The following is a 27343-nucleotide window of genomic DNA, read 5'->3' as shown; positions in this document are numbered from 1 at the left end:
TTTAATTATTATTATTATAATTATTATAATTATTATATTTTATTTTATTTTATTGTGTCTTCTTCCTTGACATTCCGAACCCACTCCCCCTTTTCCATTTCAAAGGCCTGGTGGGTTCCTTTGACTTGACCTCCCGGTGCCGCCCGTGAGATGACGCCCTTGTCGCCCTGTACAGAGTGAAAATAGAAATAAATTTTTGTTTCGTTGTGACTAGCACCGCGTGTCTTTGTTAGAGCCGGGCTGCAGTGAGATCTTTGTCTCAAACGAGGCCTATTGTTATCAAAATGGAAAATCCCGTCTGCCTGACCAGGGCCTCGGGCCGCGGGGCTCCGTTTGGCCTTCCTTTGTGCTTCTGGTTCTTTTTCTTCTTTCTTTCTTTCCTTCCTTTCTTTCTTTTTCTTTTTTTTTAAATCGGCAACGGGCTGGAGTGCAACCTGGAGCCGTAATGGAACAGTGCTTGACTCTAAAATGCACCAGGCAAAAGCACAGCTTAGCCTTCTCCCTGAAGATGTATTTTCTCTCTGTCAGCATATGTAGTGCATTCGTGCTTTTTCTTTCTGCTTGAGACCCAGAACGCTGTTGGCTTATTAAAGTTCCGCGGGATTCCCCTGCGTTCGCAAACCCAGGGCGGGAACCCAAAGGTATCTCTTCTCGGAGATGTTTAAAACTTTAATGAGTCTAATTTTGGGCCCAGCTGTTTCTTGGATTTGCAGGTTTTTGGAATATATATATATATATATATGTTACAAAGGAACCGGCCGATGCTATAGCTCAAACTCTGACAAGCAAATAGATAATCAAGAAGACAGATGACCTCTTTTGTGCAGCTTCTGCTCATCTATTAATTTTCATTTTCTCTCTCGGAAAAAATATCGAAACTACCAGTAAAACCAAATAGCATCCCGGCTTTGAGGTCCCACCCGCTCCAAGATTGGGGGGAGGGGAGGAGAGGGGAGAGGGAACGACCAGAGAGCGTGGTGGGCGGGAGAAAGAGAAAGAGAGCCAGAGAATAAAATTTCTCATCCATTCTCGGGGAACCCCAGTTTGTTTAAGCGGCTGAAGTCAGACCCAGACTGCTCGTCTCTCGGTCCCTCTCATGGCTAAGATAGTGCCTGACGTTATTTAAACAGACACGGCCTGGGCTGTTTCATCTAATTAAACGACATTTCTTCTCCGTCTCCTCTTCCCTGGGCGAATAAATATCCCCTCCACCGCTGGTTTCAAAATAATAACCAGGAGCAGCCTGTCTAGGGCTGCTCTATTGGCGATTTCGTAGTGTCTGGCTGGAATCTTGGGGAGGCCAGGGGGAGAAAGGGTGGTGGAGGAAAGGGGTTCAGGAGGTGTTTCGACTTTTGCTTTTCAAAAAAGGGTGGGGTGGGGGTGAAGAAAAAACCTCTGGCATGCAGGGGAGTGGAGTGGATCTTTGTTTCGCTTCCTTCGAATAGAAACGCGGAGCGATGTTCACATGGACGCGGGTTGTGGCCCTTAATGGTTACAAAACTAGTTCTTAAAAAGCATATGCCCCCCCCCCCCCCCGGAATGTGCTTCTATAGGACCTGAATCAAAGCTACTGCCCCGAAAGGGTGAATAGGATCGAAAAAAGATTTCTATAGAACCTAAAGTTCACAGCCATTATATGGAGACAGCGCTAAGAAAAATGTGAGAATTATACAGAAAATCATTAATCACTTCTTTTCTTTAAATACGTATCCTCTCTCCTTTGTTATTCAACAGCAAATCTCCGCAGACCGTCTGTTGGGGGGAAAAAAGTGTTAGCTGCTCTCCCAGACCTACGAGGGGGGAATATCTGGATCATAAAGTTGAAAAGTTTTTTTTTTCCTCTGGGTTTGGACGAAGTCTCTCCCCATGAACGGAATCAGCCGAGCTGCGGCCAGAGAAGGAGCGATGCGGAAAGGTAACACTGTGTTGCTTTTGGCTTGGCATTTTTGATCGTTTTATGGCCTCTTTTACAAGCGAGCTTTTCTTCTTTTCAGTCTCTTTGGCCATCGCGGGCTCATCCGGTTTGGCGCTTTTTATTTTGACGGAGTGTTTGGGTCAGGGAGAGGGGAGGCGTTTGAACTGGCAGGAGTGCGGGCCTCGAGGTGTCAGGGTCTAGAATCGGAGCGTTGGTGTGTTGGTACAAAAGGCTTTTCTGGCCCTCTGATCTTTCAGGGGCTCGGCTGCTGGGCCTCGGCGGGGAAAATAGATTCGACTATTGTATGCGGATATTAAAAGCCCAGGCGTTCGGGGGCAGGATCTAGAGACGAGAGCGGAGTCGTTGATCTCCGTGTTGTATCTAGCGGCAGATTCTAAATAAATTATTTGCGAATCAGTTCGAGAAACGGACTAGCCAGTAGCAATGTCTGTTGTCGAGTTTTGGAGACTAACCCCTCTCCCTACTCTTGCCACCTTGCCTTCCTTCCGACTTTCGTTCTTTACTTAAAAAAAAATAAGCCTATCTATTTCTGTAGGGGCTCTGTGTGATGCGGCCTGGAGGGCGAGAGGATCTGGAGGGCGACAGGGGCCGAGTTTCTCGGTGGAAAAGTGTTGGCCTCTTGGTGATCATCGGCCCGGGGCAGGACGGAGGGAGGGTTCATGGAGAGGACACGTTTTCTAGGCGATTAGCTCAGTATTATAGCCACAGAGCGACCTCGGAAACCCCTTGACCTCTCCGGGACTGGACATTGTGCAGTGTAACATTTCCAACCCAAGACAGGCCGGAATGTGGCAAGTCTTCTCCGTCCTCTCAGCTCCCACCCCCGCCCCTTCTTTCCTTCTCCTCCGCTCTCCGGGGAGCTCCCGGAGGGGGGCGGGAGCACCGGGGTTCTGGTCGAGGTGGGTCGGTGGGGGAAGTGGGGAGAAAGGGGGAGGTGGAAAGAGCTCTCCTTATTTTATTGAAAGCCTTTTCGGTTGCAGGCCAAGGCCTGTTTGTTGCTCACCGGGCACGGGAAGGGAAGCGTGCAGAGGAAAGGCGAAGGCGTGGGTGGAGAACAGAATGGCGCAAGCAGGCCCGGGGGAAAGAACGACTGGGTTCCTCTGGAAAGGGAGAGCTTAGCTTCGGGCCTTTCCCTCCGCTGGGTTTTCCTCTTCTCTCGGCGCAAGCGGTCCAGACCGTTTCCAGAGATTCCTTTGTTTAGGAAGCCGGGCTCCCTTCTCGCCTCCCCCACCCCCTCCTCCTCCTCGTCTCCTCATCTTCGCCTCGTCCTCCTCTTCCTCCTCTTCCTCCTCCCTCTTTCACCTCCTCCTCCCCCTCTTTTTTTCTCCTCCTCGGTTCCCTCTTCTTCCTCCTTTTCCTCCCCCGCTTCTTTCTCCTTCTCCTCCGCTTCTTCCTCCTTCTCCTTCCCGCTCCCCACCACCTCTTTCCCAACTCCCGTAAAGACAGCAGGGCCCAAATGGATAAGAAGCTAAACCTTTTAGAAGTCCCTCTTCAGGAGACATCTCGAGGGCAGTTTGCGGCAAGAAGACCAACCGGAGGCATGGGGAGCAGTCGGGGAGTAGGGAGGAAAATCTATACACCCCCGAGAAAATAACTCCCCTCGTCCCCCCACCCCAAACCTACGGCACTCCATGGCCGCTGAAATGACGGGGTCACACAGAGAAAGGCAGTCAGAGAGAGGCCGAGAGACGGTCAAAGAGAGACTCACACCTAAAGAAGCAGGGACAGGGGAGACGGAGGTTGTCTTTGGTTGTGGATGCACTGGATTTGTTGTTAAGCCGTTCGATGACATTCTGGGTAGTTGAAACGTTATTCTCTGCAATGAGATTTCGCGGCCGGTCCCCACCAGTTCTCCCCCGAACCCCCTCGGCCGTTCAATAATCCAGCCCGTGGCTGGGACCTTTGTCTCGGAGCTGCAACCTGCAGCCCTGAACATGGCCGCCGGGCTAGGCCGGGAGCTTCTGGACCGGGCAGGGCCTAGGCCTTCCAGATGGCAACAGAGCCCCCCTACATTCATACACACAAACCCGATGATGCCCAATCACAGCCGCAATCGCTCGCATTCGAAAACAAACATACACGAGACGCACACCGACATACACAAATAAGGAAACGCAAACACACACAAAACCTCTGAGATTTACTACACAGGACCTTGCACATACGCAGACACACAAAAGCGCACACACGCACCCAGAAGGGCTCCCCACGGGAAATAGGGTCCTCTGTATTTGTGTTTGGGACGGAGACTGGAGGGAGGGAGGAGGGAAAAAATAAAGGCTCAAACGCTGGAGGAATTCGGGGTTCGCCGGAGGGGGATCTCTTTTTTTTTAGCCTGCCCTCGTCCAGAGCAGCGATTCCCAAATGCGCCTTCGGTTTCCCAGTGCGAGGAGGCTGTTTCCAAACCCGAGGTTTCCAGCTGCAAGAGGCGACGCTCCCCTGTCCATTGAGAAAGGGAGGGTAGAGACCCCCACCTTCTCTTCCATCCCTTCGAATTCTCTCCCTCCCCTCCCCACTCCTTATCCTCCTCCCTCTCTATTCCCCAACCTTGCCTTGGGTTGTGTTTATATGTGTGTGTGTGGCTGGGGGGAGACGCCTCAGCTTCGGGGGAAAAAGCACCCGCAGAGCCGAGAGGTACCGGTTTGGGTTTGGAAGGGCTGAGATGGGGGTGGACGATGGGGCCGAACCTAGGTGGCGAAAGAAAGCGAGGAGAGAGGGTCGCGCGGTGTCCTGAGCGGCTTTCCTGGAAAGCAGTGGGGTTAGGACAAATCTGGCTAGAAAGCACAGTTGGGAAGTTTCCCAGCGCGGCTGTGTGCTGACAGATTTGTGATCCGCCGTAAAAACGGCGCGCTCAGATCCGTAAATCAATCTCTCCTTCCTCACGAAATAAACGTGAGTTTTCTCGGCCGGGGGAGCGCTCGGGCGCTCAGCTCCAAGGCTTGGGAGTCTTTCCCGGGCTTTGAACTGAGCTTTGGCATTTGGGTTGAACCAGCCGCGCCAGCGTTGCGTTTTGTTTTATCACCCTACCATTACCCCGCCGATGGGGGGGGGGGTTGGGATGGGGGTGGAGGGGGGTCCCCTGGCTTCCAGGAGCAGGGACATCTTCGAAAACAGGCTAAGGGAGGGTTAAGCGTCTTTGCTGCAAGAAGCTTGGGGAGTTTTGTCCTCCCTGTAAAGAAATGTATTTCATTCTGCAAATCGAACGTCCCCGACCCCTTTTCTGCTCCTTCGGCTCTACAGAACTCACCAACCAAGCCTTACGAGTTGGGGAAGGGGGTAGGTTTTTTGTTTTTTTCCTGGGAGAAGGCGATTTTAAGTCTTGTTTGGAGTGTCGCTGTTGGTAACGAGTTGTGTTGCCTTTTGGACTAATGCTACTGTTATTTCTGGTGCTGCAAAAAGCATCTACTTTGGGAGTTTTCCCTCTTAATTCTTTTTGGTCCATACACCTCAGATAAAACAATGGCGAATCGCCTTGTCCCTTGGTTCTCTTCTCATTCGTTTTCTGCGGGAATTCTTCCCTTTCTCAGGCACCTGGGTTTAGCCAGCAGCTAGGGCTAAAAATTAGAGATAACCGCGATTACCTAGCCGGGTAATATATTCTCTCTGTCTCTGTCTATCTGTCTCGCTCTCAGTGTATTCTCTCTCTTCCTCTTTCGTCTCCCTCTCTCCCTCTCCCAAACCCGCTCCGATTTAGCACTTTTACTCCCTGAAAGGTTTCAGGTTGCTTTTTAGCGCTATTTGTATTTTGTAATAATTTCGAGAGGAAGTTAGGGGCGGGGGCGAGTGCAGGGGGGAGGGGAGGGAGTGACGTCCGCTCCTCTTAGCATGGTGCTGGATTTCTCTTTATACTATTGTCTGACCTCCTTGCCCGCACCTCCTCTTCTGTCCTCTTCCCACACTTCCAGTCTTTCCGCCCAGCCTCCTTGAGTCTCACGGGCAACACCTGGGATATAGAGATCCAGAGGCAGGGACTTCAAAGTCTTTTTGTAACACCCACCCCACTCCGCAAGAGTTTCAAGTCTTCAGATGTCTCTGTGTGTGTGTGTGAGTGTTTGGGGGGGGTGATGGAGAGAGAAGTCATATGAAGATAGAGAGATGTCGCGGGGGAGTGGGGGATTGTCTTTTGTACTAGGCTTCAGCCCGCTCAGAGTTTGGAGAGCATATAAAAAATAAACCAGCTTTGGAGTGCCCAGTTTGGAGGCAAAAATACCCTTCATCCCGAAAGAAATAAATCTAGCAAATGAAGAAAAAAAGTGGGAGAGAACGAGAAGAGAGAGAATTCCTCAAACCTTTCCTGCCTCTTTCCCTTAAAAACATACCGCTCTCGGGACACCTATCCTCAGGGGTGAAGTCTTAAAGTCTTGTTTATTGAGGGGGAAAAACCTGGACACAATGGCTGCGGGCGGAGGGGGGAAACTCTCCCAAAAGTATAAAAGGAGAAGTCTGGACAATTCAGACCTAACGGGGCATCAAAGAGGCCTCTCTCTACTCCCCCACTACCCCAAATCCGACCCACGGACAGACCATTTCAATGTCTCTGGGCATCGGGTCCACACTTGAGTGTTTAAGCAGCCCAAGAGAGAGGGGATTTCTGGAGGAATGGAGGGGTGCAGACATGCTGAGTGTTGAGAGATAGCGGGGGTGGGGGTGGGGGAGGCTGTGTTACATTCGTTGTTCAAAAAAAAAAGAACCAACCGATTTTGAAGGAAAAAAAAAATCTCCTCTTGGAGGGGAAGGTCATAGTGGTCCTATGAGCCTGAAACCGAAAGACCCCCTTCCCCCCTCCCGGTCACGTGATTCATTAAATAATTAATGCAGAGGTTGCAGAATAGATATGTATTCGTCAGGAAAATCGCAGACATGGTCTCCCTGTTTCTGACGTGCAATTCAACTGTCCTTTAAAAAACAAGCCTATACCCCAAGAAAAAAGAGAGAGGGAGAGCAAGGGAGAGAGAAAAAGAGAGGGAGGCGGTAATAAAACGGCGCGGAGAGCCTACAGCACACCGTGGGCTGGGTTATTGTAAGTAAGAGGGATTTCCCCGCTACCTACCGTGTCTATGTGTCCGTGTAAATTTATTGTTTGTTATTAATGTTATTGTCGTAAAATGTGATAGATAGCCGCCTTCATTCGCTGCCGCTTCTCTTCACACGGCGGATGTGTACTTACACCCACTGAGGCACTGCATGGAGATTTTAGCAGTTCTCTCTCTCTCTCTCCCCCTCTCTCTCTCTCCTCTCTCCCTCAACAACCTTTTCCTGATTTATTGCAATATGAGTGTGCCCGCCCTTGTGCATGTGTGTGCGTGTGCGCGTGTGTTTGTGAGCGAGTTGTGTTGTTTATGGCGGTGTCTCCGATAAATCATTTCCTTTGAAAATGATGTGGAAGAGATGCTCTTTCTGCGGCGGAGGGAGTGGGACTTTGCAAGAGGCTCCCACGCCCGCCCGCCCGCCCGCCCCCGCCCTGGAGTAGGTTATTTGAGACGATTTACAGTAATATATCAGCAGTTAATATGAAAGCTGTATAGCTGGGGGTCTTAAATTACAGCGTCTGTGATTACCAATTAAGGCGAGATTTGTATAAATTTGGGAAAACCGGTAACGCTTCATTGGCATATACAACCGATAAAAGACCAAGACCTAGCTTAAGAATGCCAATTCGGAGTCTGATCGGTCACCGTTCCAGCGACAATTTCGCATCGCTTCTCCGGAGGTGGTGGAGGAGGAGGAGACGAGGAGAATGAGGAGAGGAGGGCGCCTCGGAAGAGAGAGGCGACGGGGGATGGCTCCAGCTCCGAGAGTCTATACGAGCCAGAGGGAGAGGGGATTCGGAGCAAGGGGGAGGATTCTTGAAAAATCCGAAACGTTTTTGAAACTGATTCCAGTGAAGCTGAAAACTAGGTGGTCCCTACTGAAGCTGGGGGATCCTGGAAAGAAACCCGACCGAAGGGTGCCAGGCAGGGCGAGGGAAAACCGGGAAGAACGATGGTGGTCCCGGGTTGGTAGCGGGGAGGAGGGAGTGTGAAGAGAGAAGCCCGGCCCCGTTTTGCTGAGCTCCCCTCCTCTCCTGGTAACAAAACCAGGAAATGATTTCTCCCCAAGCCTCGAGCCTTCTTCCAGCTTCAGGAAACAAAGGAAGCACTCGCGCCGCTTCTGCTCGAGTGCTGGAGGAGTCTGGAGAGAGGGAAAGGGAGACGGAGAGAAAGAGAGGGAGAGAGAGAGGTGGGCTGGGATGGGAGTGGGAGGAGCGGGAAGAAGACAGGGAAAGTTTCCGAACTTCTCCTCGGACCGGGGAAGGGGAGGAGGGGGAGACCGGGAGAGGACAGGGGTTTTCGTTCATTCATTTAATTCATTCAGTCGTATTTACTAAGCGCTTACTGTGTACAGAACATTGTACTAAGCGCTTGGAAAGTACAATACCGCAATAAAGAGAGACAATCCCTGCCCACAACGGGCTTCTTCCCCGGATTTAGGGACAGTTGACCCGGGAAGAAGCCTTCCCTAGACGGGAAAAGTCCCGCTCCGCGGTGGGAAACGGGAGTGGGCTGGCTGCGAGGGGTGTTGGGAAATCCCATGCATTTTCCCTCCTGATTTGATCCCAGAGGCCCGGGCTCGCTGCAAGCCGGCGGGGAACGAAGCTGATTACGGGAAGAAGCCCCATCCGTTGATAATCTTTCCACGCCACCTTTGCGGGACTGGTTAACTCCGCCTGCCAGGGGAAATCTTGGCGGAGCGCAATTAGCGGCGCGGCCCTTGCCTTAATTATTCATAGCTTTGGCGGCGGGAGAGGGTCTATCTCTCTTTCTCTCTGGCAGCCCGGCCTTAGCGGACAGAGTTGGTCTCCAGCTCGTTCTGGCCACTCGAGTCTAGGGGGAAATTTGGAGGATGAAAGATCAGCCCGGTAGCCGGCGCTCCGGTCCCCTCGAATTTGGGGAGAGGGCGGGGAGGAGGAGGGGAGGCTAGAAGTCGCCGAACCCCTCGCTACTGGACTCCTGGGAGGTGGGGGGACTTGGCATTCGGCGTCCCTTACCTCGGGGTTCGCTCATTTCCTAGCCCCGCCAGGGGATCTGGTCCCCGAGTTTCTCCCGCAGGGTTCAACTCCATCCCTTACTGCGTGAAGGGACGCGGTAGGGTGCGAGGCAGGGGTAGGGAGAAGGAGAGAAGGGCAGGGATCTCATGAGCCTTCCCGCTCCCTTCTCTCAACCTTCTCCATCTTCCAGGCTTGCTTCTTTTGGGAAGCAGGCTTGTGGGAACAAGAGTGTGCGCAATTTCATTCTCACAGAGCTCTCTCTCTCTCTCCTTTCCACACACACTAAGGCCATTACCATCCCTTCTCCTGTCTCTCCGAGTCCCTCGTCTCTGGAAGACCAGTCGAAAGTGGAGGGGTCCGAGCACATTATTACCTCAATTTTGTCTCTCTCTTTCCCTGTTTGAGGCTTGGGTTGAGTACCCTCTCGGGTTGTGTGTGTATGTGTGTGTGGGGGGGTGTTTTTAGCCACTGGGGTCAGTCTAGTGTCAGTTTGCTAGAGGGTCAGATTGAGTAAGGGAGGATATCTGTGTTCGGACCCCCCCTCTGTCCCATGGGGTTGTACCCCCGGGGTACCTGAACCCCCTACCCCTCCCATTCTCGCGGGCTTCTAAGCGCTGCCGCCTCGGATGACGTCACGGGACCGAGCCCCCCGCTTTTCCGCGCCATCCTTGCAGCTCCTTCTGGTCTTTGTTCCCTCTCCCTCAGACCTCGGTGGTGGTGGTGGTTCTGACAGGCTCCCGCCCCCTCCACCCTCCCCCAGGAAACAATAGAAGCGAGACCCACTCTCCCTCCCTCCCCACCACCTATCTCTCTTGCCGTCTCCCCCTCGTGTTGCCCTTTCGGGGGTCTCAGGACCGCGTACGGGATCGCCCCGCTGAGATAACCGCGCCACCCTCCCCCCCCCCCCACCGCCCCCAGGGCAACTTTCTTTCCAAATGGCAGAACCATGCATTCTTGGATTTTCCTTTTTATATTTTATCCCTTCTTGAAGACGGAGGGGAAGGGCGAGCGAGGGGAGAATTCGGGCGAACTGCAGTGGGCTCGAAAGAGCTGGGAGAAGAGACCCCCAATCTACCCCCACCCGCTCGCTCCTCCGCTCCCGTTCAGGTAGAGCAACAAACACGGCTCTCCCCCGCCCCCACACGCCCCAAACCCACCCCCACCCCAAGTCCTGCCTGGCGGGATTCAGTGGTCTCAGTTTAGCTCTCCCTCCAGCCCCCCGGATCCTCTCGTGTCTCTCGCCCATCCCCGACCCTCCCAGGGGAGAGTAGTCCAAGGGGGCGGAGAAGGAACCGGTCAAGGAGAGAAAAGGAACTGGGGACAAAGGCAGATACACAAGCACGCACGCACATATACTCATGCGCACACACTCATGCACACACACTTCCACTTGAGCACGCATTCACACTCCGGCACACACACTGTCATCGATACGCAGGCACAGGAGCAGAGTCGCTCAAGTGCACCCCTAAGGGAAGGGGAGCCAGCGAAGGGTCAGAAAAGGGGTGAGGGGGCGCAGCGTGTCGAGGAGGCGTCCCAGTAACGTCCAGCCTTTGGGAGGGAAGCAGCTCCAGGCCTTTAGGGCTCCAGAGCCTGGGGCGGGAAGAACCAGAGACCGTCACAGCTCAACGGAGAGAGGAACAGACCGACAGGCTCCAAGAGGCGAATCGCCCTGGGCCCGCTGCTCTTATTTCAGACCCAGGAGTTCCCGGGATAAAGCAGAACCGGGAAAGGCGGATTAAAACCTCCTAACAGAAGAGGAAAATCCTCCATCCTTCAATTCCTTTTTATGGGTGCGAGACGGAGTTCGCGGGCGGGAATTCCAGCTCTGCTTGGGAAACATTCACTGAAAGGGGTCTCCCCCGCTCTTCCCCAGTCGCCGCCCAGCCTGCTCTCAAGGCAACTGCCCAAAAGCTGAAGCCATTTCGGAGGCAGAAGTCATAAATCTACGGCCGAATGGGCCGAGCCAGGGACCGGAGAAAGGGGGAACCGTGCTGGGCCGTTTAAATTCCTACCCCGATTCGGGAGGGCCTAGGAAATCTATGATCCCCAGAATTGCTACTATGAGACTACTATTCTTAATAATGCTGTATCAGGAGCGCGAGAGAGTCTCCTTTCCCCTCACTGAAAAGTGAAGACTCAAGCCCCTTTAACCGCACCCGGAGCCTCTGGCTCCCCCTTCTTTACCCCAGACGAGTTTGGGAGCCTCTAACCCCGTCTCCTTTCTCGTTTCTTTTCATTTTAATGGAGTTTAAACCACTCCCCCTCCTTCAGCTGTGGGTACAAGAAATAGCGCCCCCCCTTTCATTTTAAATCTAACCCTCATTCTACCTCACTCACCCCAACTCTCGTAAGAAAACCGAGGCTCAAACCCAAACCCTTCGAAGTACGTTTCTTCCTAGGGATTGTTAATCGCAGCCGCTCTCTGTCTCTGCCTTTCTGTCCGACTCACTGGCTCTCAGTGTCGCTCTCGGTCTATCTCTCGGTGTCTCTGTCCTCCCGCTTCTGTCTCACGTTCTCCTCCCCCCGCCCTTCAAAAAGTTAACTAAACAACAACTGGGAATCCAGAACGCTCGGCGGAAACAGGGATCCCTCACTCCCCCCAACCATCAACCCCCCCCCATCTCCCACCCCCGCCATGTGACTTTGCCATGAACCCCCTCCCCCCCGCTTGCGGACAGGACATATGGAATCCATTTTGCACCCTGACATTGAAGAGAGGCTAATTCCGACCTGCCCTCTCCTATGGAGACCCCATCGCGTCCCCTCTCTCCGCAGCGCCTCTTGTCCGTCACTGCTGCCCTCTTCTTGCAACATTTCGGGCTTTATAAAGAGCGGCCGTCGACTGCCCCGTGCCAGGCAAAGCCAGAAGGGGAAAAGAGGCTCCTCCCGTGCCCCGCGAACGTGGGAGGGGAGAGCCCGGGGTCCCCTGGAGGGGGGGACCCTCAGAGAGGGGCGGGGGGCGTCTCTGCTTCCAGGAATCGGCCTTCACCGGCGTCCCGAGTCGCCTCCAAGCCCCGACCACAAAGGGACGGAACTCCGTCCGGGATCCGCTCGGACAACCGGTCACTCCCCCGTCCAACAGCGCCGCGGGAAAGCTGATGTTTCCTTCTTTAAAAATGAGGCTGACTCGGGTGGTTGAACGTCGGCTGGTCCGTTCCCCGGCTCCTCTCCGCCTCTCGGACCCGGGGCCGCACCGGGTGGACTGACAGGTAAGGGGGGCGGGGGGGACGGGCCCACGGCCCCAGCGGCACCCCGTCTCGGTCAGCTCCCAGCCGGCCGGGGCAGTTGGAGAGCTGGGCGTCCTCTGCCCCCTGGATGGCGGGCGATGCCTTCGGACGGACCCCGCTCCTGTAGCTCGGGGCCTCAGATCCCCTTCCCCGGGGAGTCCGGCCAGACCTTTTGGTGGTCTCGCCTTGGGACACGTTTGTTTAAGGCTTAGCGCCTCGCTGGCAGTTGGAGGCAGGAACGACAAACGCCCCTCTCAGGGCCGGGTGTTAAGCTGCGGAAGGTAGGAGAGGCGGTGATTTATGGTGTTTACTCCGACCAGTCCCTGATTGCTAGTGGCCTTCTTTGGGAACCTGAAACAAAACAAAACAGAGAGAAAGGGGCAAACCCCTCACCCCCACCCCCTGCCTTCCCTCCCCTTCCCACCCTGCCTCGTTCTTCCCAAACGGGGTGTTGACTGTCCTCCATTCCAAGGAAATTTATTTTACCAGGTGGGGCTGACCAACAGTAGCCTCTGTTGGAAGGAAAAAAAAAACCCTATGTGAATGGGGGCATATGTGTGTGTTTGTGTGTGTGTGTGTGTGTGAGAGAGAGAGAGAGAGAGAGAGAGAGAGAGAGTATGAGCCTCTCTGTCTCTCTGGGTGTAAAGGTTTATGTACCTCTGGTGTACATGAATAAATGTTTGTGTCCATGTATGAGGGTATATATGTGGGTGTTTGCGGTGAGAGAGGGGTATATATATATATGAGAGAGAGGGTATACGAGCTCGGGTGTATATGAACGGTTGTGGGTGTATGAGTGAGTTTGTGTTGTGCGTGAGTGTGTGTGTGTAACGGAAATTTTCATCCTCTGCCTTTGCTTGCTTGCTTTTATTGAATTGGTTTGGGCTTCATTTTGTAAACAGGATTTCCAGCCATAGCCTGATGCGCCGTGGGGAAGGGGATTCCATCTCCTGACTTGAATAATGTTACTTTGTCTTTCTCTTAATTGCTTTGGGCTGAAAAGGTCCGGCTCTTCTTAAAATGAAAACTGGGGCCTCAGCCTCTTTTCCTCTCCTCCCTTCCTGCAGCTCCTTCCGCAGGGCTCTAAATTTGATCTTAACTTTGAATTTACAGTGGGAGCGTGGGAGACTCGCTAGGCCGGTTTGGAACTGAGTTGGAATTGGAGTGGGAAGGAGAGGGAAGCGTGTGTGTGTGTGTGTGTGTGTGTGTGTGTGTGTGTGTGTGTATCTGTGTGAGGGTCCGCATATGCTTGAGTGTTTGTATGTGTGTGTGGGGGGGGGTGTATAGGCCTAAATGTGAGGCTGTGATTCTGTGTGTCCATGTAGATGCGTGCGCGCGCGTGTGTGTGTGTGTACCCGCCTATGCTTGTGTATTTGTGCTTGTGTTTATGTGTGTGGTTCAGCGTGAATGTGACTATGTGCTTTTGTGCGCAACTGCAATGATGATGATGATGGCATTTGTTAAGAGCTTACTATGTGCCAAGCGCTGGGGTAGATACAAGGTAATTAAGTTGTCCCATGTGGGGCTCACAGCCTTGTGGATGAGGTAACTGAGGCACAGAGAAGTTAAGTGGCTTGCCCAAAGTCACACAGCAGACAAGTGGCAGAGACAGATTTAGAACCCACGTCTTCTGATTCCCAAGCCCGTGCTTTTTCCACTAAGCCAAGTAGTTATGAAGATATCTAAATTTAATGGTCCATTCTTTGAAAAAAAATGAAAACTCAAACAAAATAAAAAATGAAATTTGATCTCACCCCCTCAGCCTCGAGGCAAAGTGGGGAACATCCCTAGAGAGCAGAACCCTCCGTCCCAACGCCTGCCGGACAGTGAATCTCCTCCCATTCAATCCCTTCAGCCACACAACGACCTCGCTCTCCTCCGGCTAAACTCGAATTTTTTTTTTTTTTACCAGACGCTTGAGCCGCGCACCAATGAGATCTGGGAGGGAAGCCATCGGTCCTAAGTGACCGTAATTTCATTGATTTTATCATAAATCATCAACTTGATGAAGAACTCGAGGTTTCATTGAAGGAAATAGATATTAATGGGCATTGCTTGACATTCCAACTCCGGAGCTGGGGGCTGGGGACGCTTGGACTGATCGGGCCAATTTTGAATTTTCCTGGGAGAGTCTGAAACTGACCCTTACGCCGGCTTGGGAGGGGGAGAGGGAGAGGGGCTGGAAGGCGGCGCGGGGGCATGAGGAGGTCGGGCTTGGAGAAGGAAAGGACCCGAGATCAGCTTGCAGCTCATTCCGTATTGCCGTGCCTTAAGAAAGGATTTACAGTGAGAAGCGGAGGTAGAAAAGGAGAAGAAGGGGTTGGGGGCCGTACCGGAGAAGCATCCTGTCCTAGTGGAAAGAGCATGGGCCTGGGAGTCCGAGTACCTGGTTTCTAATCCCGGCTCTGCCACTTGCCTGCTGTGTGACCTTGGGCAAGTTACTTAAATTCTCTGTGCCTCAGTTTCCTCATCTGCAATATGGGGATTAAAACCGTAAACAAACCTGGTGTCTATGTCAGCACTTAGTACAGTGTCTGGCAAATAGTACGCGCTTAAAAAATACATTAAAAAAGGAGGAGGAAGATCAGAAAGAGGAAGAGGAGAAGGAGGAGGAAGAGAAGGAGGAGGAGGAAGAGAGAAAGGAGGAGGGGGGAGGAGGAGGAGGAGAGGAGGGAGGGGGAGTCTTGGGGGAAGTGGTGTGTTTGGGCAATGGGAGCTTTGATACTCTGTTAAAAATTGCCAGCTCAAATACTGTCTCCTCCCATTAAGCATTAATTATTTACTGCGCCAGGATGCTGTTGCCCCGACTAGAGCTTTTGGTATGATGATGAGTTCGAGAGGTCAACCCCCCCATACCGCGGAGCAGTGAAACAACGAGGGCTGCTCCCGCCCTGCCCACGTGGGCCTTGTGTGCATGCCTGTCCGCAGATGTAGAGACCCGTGAATCTGTGTACATATGTGGCCGTTCACGGGCTTGAAGGCGCTTGGAGGCTTACTGGTTTGTGGGTTACAAAGAGGTGATGCTCAGGGATTTGGCTTTCTGGAACTGAAAAGAAAGGCGCCAAAGAAGCTTCGTTCAAGGTTTAGCGTTCCTTGACTCAAGCACCCAACGAACTCGGATGTTCTCGTGGTTGTTTTCAGAGACAGATATTCTTTATCCCCGCAATGTGTATTTGTAAACGTGCGTGGGCAGGCAGGCCTCGGTCTAGGTCCAAATTCACACCGTGTCCCTGCAGCATGACCCTGGAGGTGGGAATGGTCGGGAATGTGTGCAGTTCGTACTAAGAGTAGCCGCTGTAGGTATCTGACAGAGAGGCGTTCTTGGGGTGACCATGGAGCCCAGCACCTTCCCATGGGATGAGGAGTCAGTCAAATCCCTCACTCCAGAGAACTTCTGAGAGAAACAGCGTGGCCTCGTGGAACGAGCATGGGCCTTGGAGTCAGAGGTTCTGGGTTCTAATCCTGACTTCCAATCGTTTGCTGTGTGACCTTGGTCAGGTCACTTGACTTCTCTGAACCTCAGTTTCTTCAACTGTAAAATGGCGATTCAATACCTGTTCTCCTTCTACGTGTGAGTGAGCCCCGTGCGGGTCAAGGACTGTGTCTGATCTAATTGACCTCTATATACCCCAGCGCTTAGAACTGTGTTTGCCACATAGTATACTTTTAACAAATACCTTAAAAAAAAACCCGAGCTCTTGGCTTCAGCTCCTTCCGTCCTGTTCCTCTGGTTTCACTTAACGCCGCCCCACCTGGGATTGGGCGGAGGAGAGACGTCCGAGGAGCTTGAGACCCGACCAGTAGGAATGTCCGGAGGCCGAGGCTTATACTGGGGGAAATTAAAGTTCCGCTGACTCCTTCCCATTCCCCTTAGGCTGCAGCTACCATCATGTCCCCAGAGCTCTCTGGGTGTCCCTCCTTTCCACCCCTCTCCCAATAAACAATGAAAGTCGTACGGACTGGGTTTAAAAGGGGCAGGACCTTCTCTCGAATGAAAGATGTTTGCTTAGTCTTAGACCCTCTGCTCTCCTTATCCTATTACGGAGGGGCTTCTAGGGTGACAGGAGCAGCAGCAGCCCAAGTGGAGCCCCTCTGGCCGGAGAGGAGCTGGGGAGGGGTCAGTGAGCCGCTGGCTCTTTCCCCCTCGCCCCCCTTGGCAGAGGCAGAACGGAGTTCTCGGTGTCTTCTCCTCGATGCTATCTCTGAGGTCCCAAAACAAAACCCTGGCCCTTCATACATCAAGGCGGGAGACCTGAATGCGACTCCTTCCCGAACCCCTCTCCTCTCTTTTCTCCCTCCTCTTTTTTCTCCTCTCCCTCCTCCCTCATATTTCCTTCCTCCTCTTCCCTCTGTTCTGTTCTTCCTTTTTCTCCTCCCTCCTCTCTCCTTTCAGTTATCGCCTCTTCTTTCCTCTCTTCCCTCCCTTTTCACTCTCTTCCCTTCTCTCCCCTCCCTCTTCTCCCCCTTTCCTCCTTCTCCTTTCTTTCCTCCACCCTCCCTTCTCTCTTTCCTCTTCTCTTCCCCATTCCATTTTTCTTTCCCCCATCTAATCCCTCCTCTCCTTTTCCCTCTCCCTTCTCCTATTCTGTCCCTACCCTCCTCTTCCCTCTCTCCGTCCTCTACCCTTTCCTCCCTCCTCTCTTCTTCCCTTACTCCCCCTTTCTCTCCCTCATCTTCCCTTCTCTCCTTATTCCTCTCTTCCTCCCCTTTCCCCTCTTTCTTTTACCTCTCTCCCTTTCCTCCTTTTCTTTTTTTCTCTTCCTCCCTTCTCTCTCTCCTTCCCCTTCCCTTCTTCTCTCTTTCCCTTTCTCTTCCCCTTTCTCTTCCCTTTTCTTCCCTTCCTCCTTTCTCTGCCTTCTCTTCTCCCCTCTTCTTCCCTTTCCTTTCCTTCCCCCTTCCTTTTCCTCCCTCCTCCCTTTCTTTCTTCTCTTCTTCCTCCTGTTCCCTTTCTCCTCAGCCCCTTCTCCTCAGGTATCTCAATAGGACAGAAATTGGTGGAGAGGCGGGGGAGGTTGTGGGGGAGGTTGGGAGAATTTGAAATCTGTCCACATGGAATTTTAGAACCCAGAGAGAGAAAGGGATACAGGCCACTAGTTATTTCAACATCCTCTCTCTCCAAATGGGAATAAGTTTGACGTTTTGGGTCACGTGATTCAACCCCTATCACCTCCGTGGCGTCCCTGTCCTCCCTCCCTATTACAACACGTAAATGGCAAAAAAAAAAAAAAATTGCTCCTTCGGGGCGGCGGGGGTAGGGAGGAGGAAGACTTTGGGGCTGCGGCCTGGGGAGTGGTTAGAAGACCCGATCTTTGGGGGTTTGTATTTGGAAGAAATGAAAAGGTACTTTCGCGAAGAGGCCGTCATCCGGTGAGTTATTTTCCACTCTCCGGCGTTCAGCGCGACAGAGACATCTCATCTATCAGGACCGGAGCTGATGCAGGCAATACGAGTTCGGGTTAGGCCCGATTTCTACCCCTTTTCCTTTTTCTTGACTTTTTCACCTTCCTTCTCTCCAGGAGAAGAGCCAAATTCCACCTTCTCCCTCTGATTCCTCGTAATTAAGCTCCTTCGGTTGAGGGACAAATACGGGGCTAGCCTGTAGGTAGATCGTGTAGTCTGGACCTCCGTACCTCGAGAGAAAAGCAGCCCAAATCAAAGGGGGGTAATCCCCCGAGATAGAAGAATATTCGTTTTTTTTTCCCCGGCACTTGCTATTAATTCCCTTTAATAACGGCACATTGCTCAGAGCTGGCGAATGAAAACGAGGAAATTCGATCTCCGGAGAGTTCACTGGTTTCAGCTATTGTTTAAGCGCGCCATACACACACAGACACACACACAATGCTCACACACACACACACACCATATTCGGTTCTGTGCTTTCTGTGAGCAAGTGGCCTCTGGGTCCCGGTATTATAGGCACTTTCTTGACTCCTCAAAAAGTTGGTTTCACGCTGGCATTTTCTTCTGGAAGGTAGGAGGAAAAGAGAGGGAGGGCTCTACTTCCCCTGACCTTTTGTTCAACCTCAAACAGAAGCATTTGGAGAGGTAGAGGAGAAAGGAGGAGAGGAAAGGGCGTTCAGATCAGAGAAGGGAGGCGTGCACAGAGGAGGAGAGAGGCGAGCAAAGGAGAAAGGGAAGGCGATGAGAGGAGCGCAGAGGAAAGGTGAGGGAAGAAGAGAGGAGAGAGAAGAGGAAAAAAGAGAGGAAAGCAGAGGGAAGAAGAGAGAGGAAAGGAAAAAAGAGAGGAGAAGAGAGGGAAGGAGATGAGAGGAGAGCCGAGGAAAGGTGAGGCAAGAGAGGAGAGAGAAGAGAAAAGAGAGAGAAGAGCAGAGGAAAGGAGAGGGAAGAAGAGAGAAGAGTAGAGGAAAGAGAAAAAGGATGCATGGCAAGCATTATCTATAGACATCTATTCCCCTTTTCCCAAGGCCCCTTCCCCCCAAATTCTGAAATGTTCATATTCCCCTCAATGAAGAACAAAGCAAAAGGAAAGAAATGTCCCCAGAGAATCTGATTAGAGTAAGGAAAGAGAGCAGGCCAAGACATTTCTAGAAAGGAAATGGGAGTCAGGGGCGGGGTTCCCGGGACTCGACTTCCCAAGTGTCACCTGGGAGAGAATATTGTCCATGAACCACGATCGGTTCATTGGGAAATGACTCTAGGCCACTGCAGTCCCAGTGCCCCGGGCGTCCGAGAGAACCCTGTCGAGACTACACAACGAAAAGAGAGGTCGCTGAGGACACAACCTTCTGCCTTCCCCGGAGAAAGCTCCTCCCCCAGATCCCTCAGGACTTCGATGGGGGAGCGGATTTGGGAGGGCAGACCTCTTAGGGAGACCGATAGGGAAAATACTCTGGCGTCTCTACCCGCTCTCGGAAGGCGGATGTGGGTCTGTAAATCTGGGCGGAGGGAGAGGAGGAGGGGAAAGAGGAACAGAGAAGAGGGGAGACAAGTGGGAAAATGATCGGGTCCAGCCGAAGGAGCGCTACTGCTCCCTTCAAAGAGAGAAAGGCGCACTTCAAAGGCAGTTTCACAATCCAAGAAACAAAGCAATTTTCCAAAATTTTCCTCGGACAGAAATCTTGGTCTAATTATTCGTTCTAATTTAGCCTCCTTTCCGCTTTGCCCCATGTCCGACCAAGGCCCCTTCAGGAAATCCATCGATATAAAGGGAATTGCATTTAGAAACTCATGGTCCCCCTCCCCTGCGGCCCGCACTCGGTTACTTCGACTTTATTTTTTTCCTAACTTCTGTGTTTCTCAACCAGCTTTCCTCTGTGGGCCCCTCGCTCTCTGAAGACAATTGGGAAATTGGCTTCCCCAGGAAAGATGCTTGGTCCGGGCAATGCAGCAATCAGGAACCTGCAAACGGAATAAACGGACTCCTCCCAGCTCAACTCTCCCCTCTGGTTTTACTCTCTTCTCCCTGCTCGGCTCCACCCTCTCTTCTCAGCTCCACCCTCCCTCTTCTCTTCTCCTTTCCCTGCTCGATTCTCCCTCTTGCTATTGAGCTCCACCCTCCCAGATCAGCTCTTTCCTGCAGGTTTACATCTCTTCTCCCTGCTCATCTCTGTCCCCCAGGCTGGGATCTCTGTTCCCTGCTCAGGTCTTCCCTCTTCGGAGAATTCCGGGCTTCCGGGAACTTCTCCGCCTGATGACAAAGGGGAGGGCCGGGGAAAATTCGTAAGACTTTCATTTTTTAAAGGAAACCGTTGAATCCCAGATTCCCACCTTCTTAAACCCCATCCACGGGCCTAAAATCACTCCAGATTTTTCCCTTTCTGGTCTCAACCGAATCCTTCTTCCCTTTTTCTCGTTATGAGTTCAATTTTGCGTTAGAGTTGGGTCCTCCTTGTCATTTAAAGGGCGTCCTCGCGGTATCTTTCTTCAGTGTTCTTAGGCTTGCAGTTCTTTTCTTCCGGTCCACCTTCTCATAAGGCTAACGCCTTGTCTTTCTAGAGGCGCTTTCCCCACCCCCCACCAATGCAGCTTCGTCTCCCCTCCGCCTCTGAGAAAGAGAGAGAGAAAGGGAAAGAGTGGAGAGGAAAGAAAGAGAGAGAGGAAAGAAAAAAGGAGGAAAGAAGGGAAAGAGAAAAGGAAAGGCAAGATGGAGGGAAGGGAGACGAGAGAAAGGCCGGGCCAGAGGAATGGGCGAGGAAGGGAGGATAAAGGGAATGAGAGAGAAAGGAAAAAGGGAGAGAGAGAGAAGGGGAGGGAGGAGAGGGGAGAGAAAGAAAGGAGGGATAGAGGAAGGAAAGAAAAAAGAGGAAAGGAGAAAAAGAGAGGAGGGGAGAAGAATGAAAGTGAAAAGCGGTACATCACCGCAATACCTTTGCCTCCTTCCCAGAGTTCATATCCCAGAAGGAAGACAATCATGGCCGGGGCACTGCCGCCCAGGACCTAGGCTGGAAACTTTACCTTAGTTGCACCGGGAGTGAGAGTCCAAAAGGCTTTTCTGTCCCTCTGGGTCTCTCCAGAGTCCCCACGTGAGCGGGACGCAGATTTTGGGTGGCTGGAGCTGGGGTTCCCGATCTCACCAGCCGATCCAGTGCCTCTCACCCTCTCAAAGTTTCTCCTTCGGGTGCAAATCCGGCGGTGTCGCCTCGCCGCCGCCCCTCTTGGAGCCAATCGAACAGGCTAGGACTGCTCTTCCGGGTCCAGAAGATTCCTTTCTCCATCCAAGGGATGTTCCCCTGGGGATTCCGCTGCCCCTGGACCCAGCCACGAGGAGGAGGAAAAACCAAGTCTCACCATCTGAGCCTCCCTCCCCTAGCTGGCACCGGATATCTCTTCCCTTCCCACCTCCACCGTCGGCCCCTGGACTCTAGACTGAAACCTGACGGGGGTCGGATGGGAAGCAGTCCTGGGGAAGCAGGAATAGAGAAAATTGGAGCTCCCCCTTGCTTCCCGTCGCCGCTTCCTAGAGCCTGGGGATTGCTCTGGAGAAGTTGCTCTGGAAACTTTCTCCTCTGGGCCCCCTCTTTTACCTCCAGAAGCTTTTCAAGCTGGGGAAAGTCAAGATTGTCAAAGTGTGAGGAGATGTCTTAATTTAAGACGGGGGTAGTGGTGGGAGGCGGTGAGACCGAAACAGAGAAACAGAGGCTGACAGGGCAGAGTCAGATTTACAGAGATAGAGAAAAAGACAGACAGAGAGCGAGAGAAAACTTTCTACCCCCAGACACACCTGGCCAAAGAACCAGTTTTCCCAACTGCCTTTGTGTAAAAGAAGGGGTGGGGTGTGCGATGGGGAGAGGCTGCCTCTGTCTTCACTTTTATCCTTCTAGATCCACAGTCAGCATTTAGGGAAAGACCAAACGTTCGCTTAAAAAAAGTTAGGCGGGGTTTAGACAGAACCGAGCTCTCCCACCGCCCCCACCCCAAAATCTGCAGACACCTACATTCTTGGGCCCGAGCCTCCGCCCACACCGAAGAGTTTGCTCTTTTTCCTGTCCTGCGCGAAACGCCCCTGGAACCAAAATGAAGTTTCTCTTTGGCAGCTCTGCTCGATCGGAAAGTCGTCGATGTACAGAGAGCGAGTCACCGAAGGCTCTGTTTCGGAATACAAGAAGAATTTGAAGAACTAAAATGCAAAATCACAGTATCAATGATCCTGACGTCGAGTCCACTCCAGCCGGCCGCTCGCCTTTCTACCATCTCATTCAAAGTGCAGATTATTTTCTCTGCCTCCAACACCCCCCTCTCCCGTTTCGGTTCTGGAGTGACCGTGGATGAGAGTCCTAACATCGCTGCTTACCAGGAAAGTTCCCCAGCCCTTGGAGTCCGTCCTCCTCCTGCAACTGTAGCAACATGGCAGATTCCTCCTTTTGTCCCGCTTCTCTCATTCCCCCTCCACCACCCCCACCTTTTTAAATCATCCGTCACCCGCTTGCTGTCTGTTCTCAAAAAAGAAGGGGGGGGGCTTTAAGCACACCCTCACACACACACGCACATACATGATGAAAATACGTCACGCACACTCACCTAAACACATACACGTACATGCATGCACCCTCACTCACCCACAAATACACACACACACACAGGCATGAACACATCCACCCTTCCACGCACACGTACACTCCTGCAGACTCACTCTCACACAGATGCACCTACACACACACACACACACATTCACACACTTCCTGCCTGCCTCTTAAGTTGGGAAGGGACCCTACCCTAAGACTGGGGTGGCGGGGGTGGGAAGGGGGGAGAGGTGGAAAGCTGCATGAAAAAAGACAGCAGACAGACTGACAGAAGACACAGACTGAGAGTCGCAGACAGGCAGACGGCCTGAGACAGTCAAAGAGGAACGAGACAGTGAAGAATAATAGAAATCTCCAGTCCTGGAAAAGGAGCGGTCTAGCCCGGCCCGACTCGGCCCGAGTGACACCTGACTGGCAGCTAGTGGACTCCTGGGCCCCGTCCCTGGGCCTGGGCCTCTGTCCAGCGGCACTTGCATTAGCATAATTCCTCCCTGGTGACGTTGTGCAAAGGGGGGTCGGGGTGAGGGGCGACCCAGGGCTCCATCCACGTTGCCCAGGGCCTCCCCACCTCGCTCAAAGCGATCTTTATTTTTGTTTTTTCCTTCCAATGCCTTCATTTTTCTATCGCTTTGAGGGGAGAGAAATCAGAAGGAAGTGGGGTGGGAAATACAGTTCTCTTCCTTCCCCCATGAGACATAGTTGCTTGGAGAGAAACAAGAGGGAAAATATAAATTTGTGTGTGTGTGTGTGCTTATTTATTAGTATATCTGTTCAGATGGAGGTGTATGGCTATGTGTGTTTGCGTGTCCGTGTACACGTATTCTATATCTAGTTGCTTGGGTGTTCACATTTTTCTGTATCTGTACGTGGCTATAAGTGTCAGCGTATCTGTGCACCTATGTGTAGAAGTGTCTGAGTGTATGTATATCTGAGGGCGTGTAAGTGTGTGTCTGTGTCTCTCTGACTTTGTACATGTGTCTATTTGCCTGAGTGTCTGTGGTTCTTGTGTCAGTGAAAGGGTGCATGCCTGTCTGTGTCTTGGTTTCTAGGTGTATATGTGTCTGATTTGGGGTGTATGTTTATGTGTCATTGGGTCTGGGTTTGTATGACTCTGGTTACCTGTATGTCTGTATGTGGTTTGTTTTTATGATTGTGCGTTTATGTGTGTACCTATGTGTTTGTGCAGGCGTATTTATGTCTGTGTTTTTATGTGTTGATGCACCACTGTGTCCATGTATCATGTGCCCACGTGTTAATGTGTGCATCTATGTTTCTGTATGTCCATCTGTCCCTAGATCCATGTGCCTTTGAATATGTCCGTGTCTGTGGGCGTCCCTGTGACTCGGAGTGGGTGTCCGTGGGTGTCCATGTGTCCGTGCGTCTGCGTATCCATGTGTCTCTCTATCTGTAAATGTCCGGGTGTCTGTGTGTCTGTGTGTGTCTATATGTTTTTTCTTTCCCTGTGCAAAACCAGAGGCCATTGTTATCGGAGAGTAGGGCGTACCAGTATTATAGGACAGCGGGCTTGTCCGGGTTTCTCCGTTCGGGAGCCTGGAGCTGGATTCTCGGGATCTTGGGAAGGCTGGACCACCTTTCGCTTCTTCTCCTCTTTTTTTCCTCCCTCCGCCCTCTCCCCCCCCCCCCCACCAGCTCCCCTCCCCCTCCCCCCTCCTAAACGGAGTGAATCGGAGCGGATGCGCCGCGGCTCCGCCGGCCGGCCCCCTCCGGCTCCCTAGCCGGGCTGGGTTTGTTTTTGTTTTTTTGGATGTGGCTTAACAGTGTTTTTTTGCCTTCAAGGAGGGGAGCCTTCTCGCCTACCGCTCGCGCTGGGGCTCGATGTGAACATATATTATGTCTGCCTGTGCTCCCCTCGTCCGTGGCTAAGGTAAGCTGGACTCAAATAGGCTATCAGTTTGTGAATGGCGGAGAGTATGTCTCAATGATTTATGGCCCATATGACTCCAATCTCGGTTCAAGAAGAGTTCACAAGCTATAAGCTTCCTTCCACGCAGCGACTCTCTCTCTCTCTGCCTCTCTCTCGCGCGCTCTCTCGCTCTCTCTCTCGCTCTCTCTCTCTCCCTCCCTCTCTCTTTTTTCTCTCCCCTTTTCTCCTGCAGCTTTCACCTAGCTCCAAGCCAGATTTTCCCCGCCCGCTTGAAACATTTGATATAGAAGACTCTCTCTCTCTCTCTCATTCTCCCAGGCTCGCCGCTGGCCTGCCGATTTCGGACCTCCTCTCCCTCTTCTCTCTTCTCTCTCTCTCTCTTTCTCGCTATTGTTAAGCGCTCCAGCCTCGGGGGGTCCGAGAAGGATTCGGTTTCGAGGGGTTTCGATGGGGAGACACCCCCCCTCCCTTCACACCCTGCCGGCGATCCCCTGGGGAAACCAGGCGGCTCTGCCTCTCCCCCCGAAGCGCCAGATGGAGTATTTCATATTTCCAACATGGAGGGATCGCTAAGGCTCGGGAAAATATGTCTAGATCTCGATTGGAAAATCTCAGCTTCTCCTCCTGCCGCTCTCCCAGGCTTCTCCGACTTCTGCCTCCTCACTCCATTCTTCCCTGCTCCTCTCCAGCTCTTCCCCTGCCTTGCCCCCTTTCTTCCCTTCCTTTGCCATCTCGGTCCGGCCCGGCCAGGCTCGGCCCTTGCCCGGAGAATTCCGGGAACCGAGCGGGGCCGGGGAAAGTGGGAATCCCGGTGCAGCCGGGGCCGGGAATTCTGTTAGCTCCGGTGGCGAAACTTGGCGGCGGGAAGAGCGAGCGAGCGCTCCGCCGGGCCCTCCGCCTCCGAACCCGCGTCCGGTGCCCGGCGAGGTCTCCGGTCGGAGAGAGATGGAGAAATGTCTCCGGAAATTTCTCCAGAGAGAGAAATGACTCTCCTTCCTGAGAAGGAGCCGTTGGAAGGCCGCCGCCTCGGCGGGGACCTGAAGCGGACAGGCACCGGTCCTGGGTTAAGAGTTTCCCGGCGTTTCCCGGCCCTTCCCAATCCTCCCCGCCGCCGTTCGTTTCCCTTGATTTCGCATTATGTTGGGGCTTCGGCTCCCTTTTCCGCCGACACAGCCCAGGCCGCGCCGCTGATTTTCATTCTGCCTCTTTGGCGGGGGGCGGGGGAGGAGGGGGGGTTTACTGGTCTTGAACAGCCCCCGGCCCCCAGCAAAATAACAACAATAATATCAATAATGACGACGGGAATAATGCCCTGCTCCAGCGCCCGGTGCCCTCTGCTCCCGGCCTCGCTGATGCTTTTTCGTTCTCCATCTATTAATCATAAACTAGGCCGACCGCCCGCGGGCTAATTTTCCTAGCCCTGCCATCCGGGCTTTGCCGAAGATTTTGAAAATAAAATAATCGAAATGATAGAAATAACGATAAAAGCAATTTTCGTCACCCGGATCAGAAGAAGGATTTTTATCGCCCTCCTGGAAGGTGCCGGCTGTTTCCAAACAGAAACGTCTTTCCTAAAATTAAAGAAAAAATCGGGAAGACGGAATCCAGCCCGGGGGGGCGGCAGGGTGGTCTTTAGCTCCTCGCTCCTGCGGAGACACTGCCGGTGGGTGAGGGGAAGGGAGAGGGGGTGAGGAGGGTTTCGAGCTCGCCCCCTCCCCCTTCCCCCCTCCCCCCCGCGTTTTAATTTTTTTTGCGGCACCTTGTGAAAATAGTCTCGAACGATCTCACACTCAGGAAACGGGAGACAGGATAGGTTGGAGAGTTTTATTAGCAATCTGGTACGCAGCGAAGGAGAGGGTTTAAAGATAGGTCTCGTTATGTGTACATTCGGATGAAGAACTTGTACCTATTCGTTCAGAAAACCCCACAGCAGCGCAGGTCATCTTCCCCCTGTTTCCACTTCAACCCGCCATTGAAGTGGCGACCCTGCGTTTTTCGCTTCAGACAAGGAATGAGTTGGGTCTCCGGCCCCAGGGCAAACTCCCCTCGCCATTGCGGGATCGCTTCCCCTTCGTGTTTCCAGCAAATCGTTTTCGGATCGAGGAAAAAAACAACAACAAACACAACAAAACTCATTTTCCCCATTTCAGAGAGGTCCACCGGGGAAGAGGCCGGTCTTTCATTCTTCTTGTTAAGAAAAGCAAACGGCAACAAGGGAGAAGAAGGAGAAGATGAGAGAGAGAAGGAGGTGGGGGAGAGGAGGAGCAGAAGTCTGTACCATATGGTCCGGGACCGATGAGTTTGACAAACCCAAACAACCACATTTGAGCTCGGGGCCCACGGCGAGGCAGCTTTGACCCGGTGTGTGTGTGTGTGTGTGTGTGTGTGTGTGTGTGTGTGTGTGTGTGTGTTGGGGGGGGGGAAAGAGGAGAGGGCAGCTCGATCAAGTCAAAATTTCGCCTGGGGCTGGAGGTCTCTGCCCGGATCAATCCCTGCCAAACCTGGACGGCAATCTTGGGGGGCTGCTACTGCACTCAGCTTGGGGGAGAGAGGGCCGGTGGCCGGAATGAAATCTTCTATGGTCCACGGTCTGCATCCTGCCCCGAATGGGAACACTTTTTCTCCCAAGACCCTCTGAAGAGGGGAGCTGGCGTCTTCCCGAAGAAGAACCGAACGTGTCCTGAGAGGAGGGAGGGGGCAGACTCGGACCTCGCCTTCAGAGGATGATAAACTTGTCGGTGATGACGATGCTCTGTTTTGGGAATCACCCAAGCTGATCTCTGCCCCCGTCCTGAGCGCCGCTCCTCCCCCGCCCCCCCGGCCCCACCTCGCCCCCCACCATGGACACGGCTCGCCACCCCGGAATCCCTCCGGGGAAGGGCAGAACCTGTTCCTCTGGGGCAGAAAAGTCAACGAGATCTCTCGTCGTCCCGTGAACCCGCCGGAGGAGTGCAGCCCTCTTTGGGGTGGCCGGTGACTTTCTGATAACAAAAAAACCCCCAAAAAACAATAAACTTCTCAGCCGCGGGTCAGGAAGTTGTTGGAGGTGTCTCCGGGCCCCGCATCTGCTTGGGGGGGGGGGGGCGGGGAGGGAAGGGGAGAAGGAAGAGAAGAGGAATAAACCCCCACTCCTATTGATGTCATCTCCCTTTTCAGTCTCTAAGATGGATTCGCAGCCCGGCCCGTTTCTCCCTCTTCTGTCTTCTCTCTCGCTCCGCAGGTCAGCCGTTGCCAATAGTCCACGGGAGGAGGAGGAGGAGGAGGAGGAAGAGGAGGAGGAAG

The 27343-nt window shown here is 52.9% G+C and overlaps 1 long non-coding RNA gene across 1 annotated transcript; it reads left to right on the top strand.

The window, feature by feature from the left end:
* Positions 1-1388: 1388 nt before the first annotated feature.
* Positions 1389-27339, top strand: LOC114815104. Its single transcript, XR_003762887.2, has 3 exons — positions 1389-1915; positions 23974-24061; positions 27282-27339. It is a non-coding gene; the product is annotated as an uncharacterized LOC114815104 (long non-coding RNA).
* Positions 27340-27343: the final 4 nt, after the last annotated feature.

Source organism: Ornithorhynchus anatinus, chromosome 11 (assembly GCF_004115215.2).
Source record: "Ornithorhynchus anatinus isolate Pmale09 chromosome 11, mOrnAna1.pri.v4, whole genome shotgun sequence".
Lineage (NCBI taxonomy): Eukaryota > Metazoa > Chordata > Mammalia > Monotremata > Ornithorhynchidae > Ornithorhynchus > Ornithorhynchus anatinus.
The sequence above is the reverse complement of the archived record's forward strand: the minus strand, read 5'-3'. Positions and strand labels throughout refer to the sequence as shown.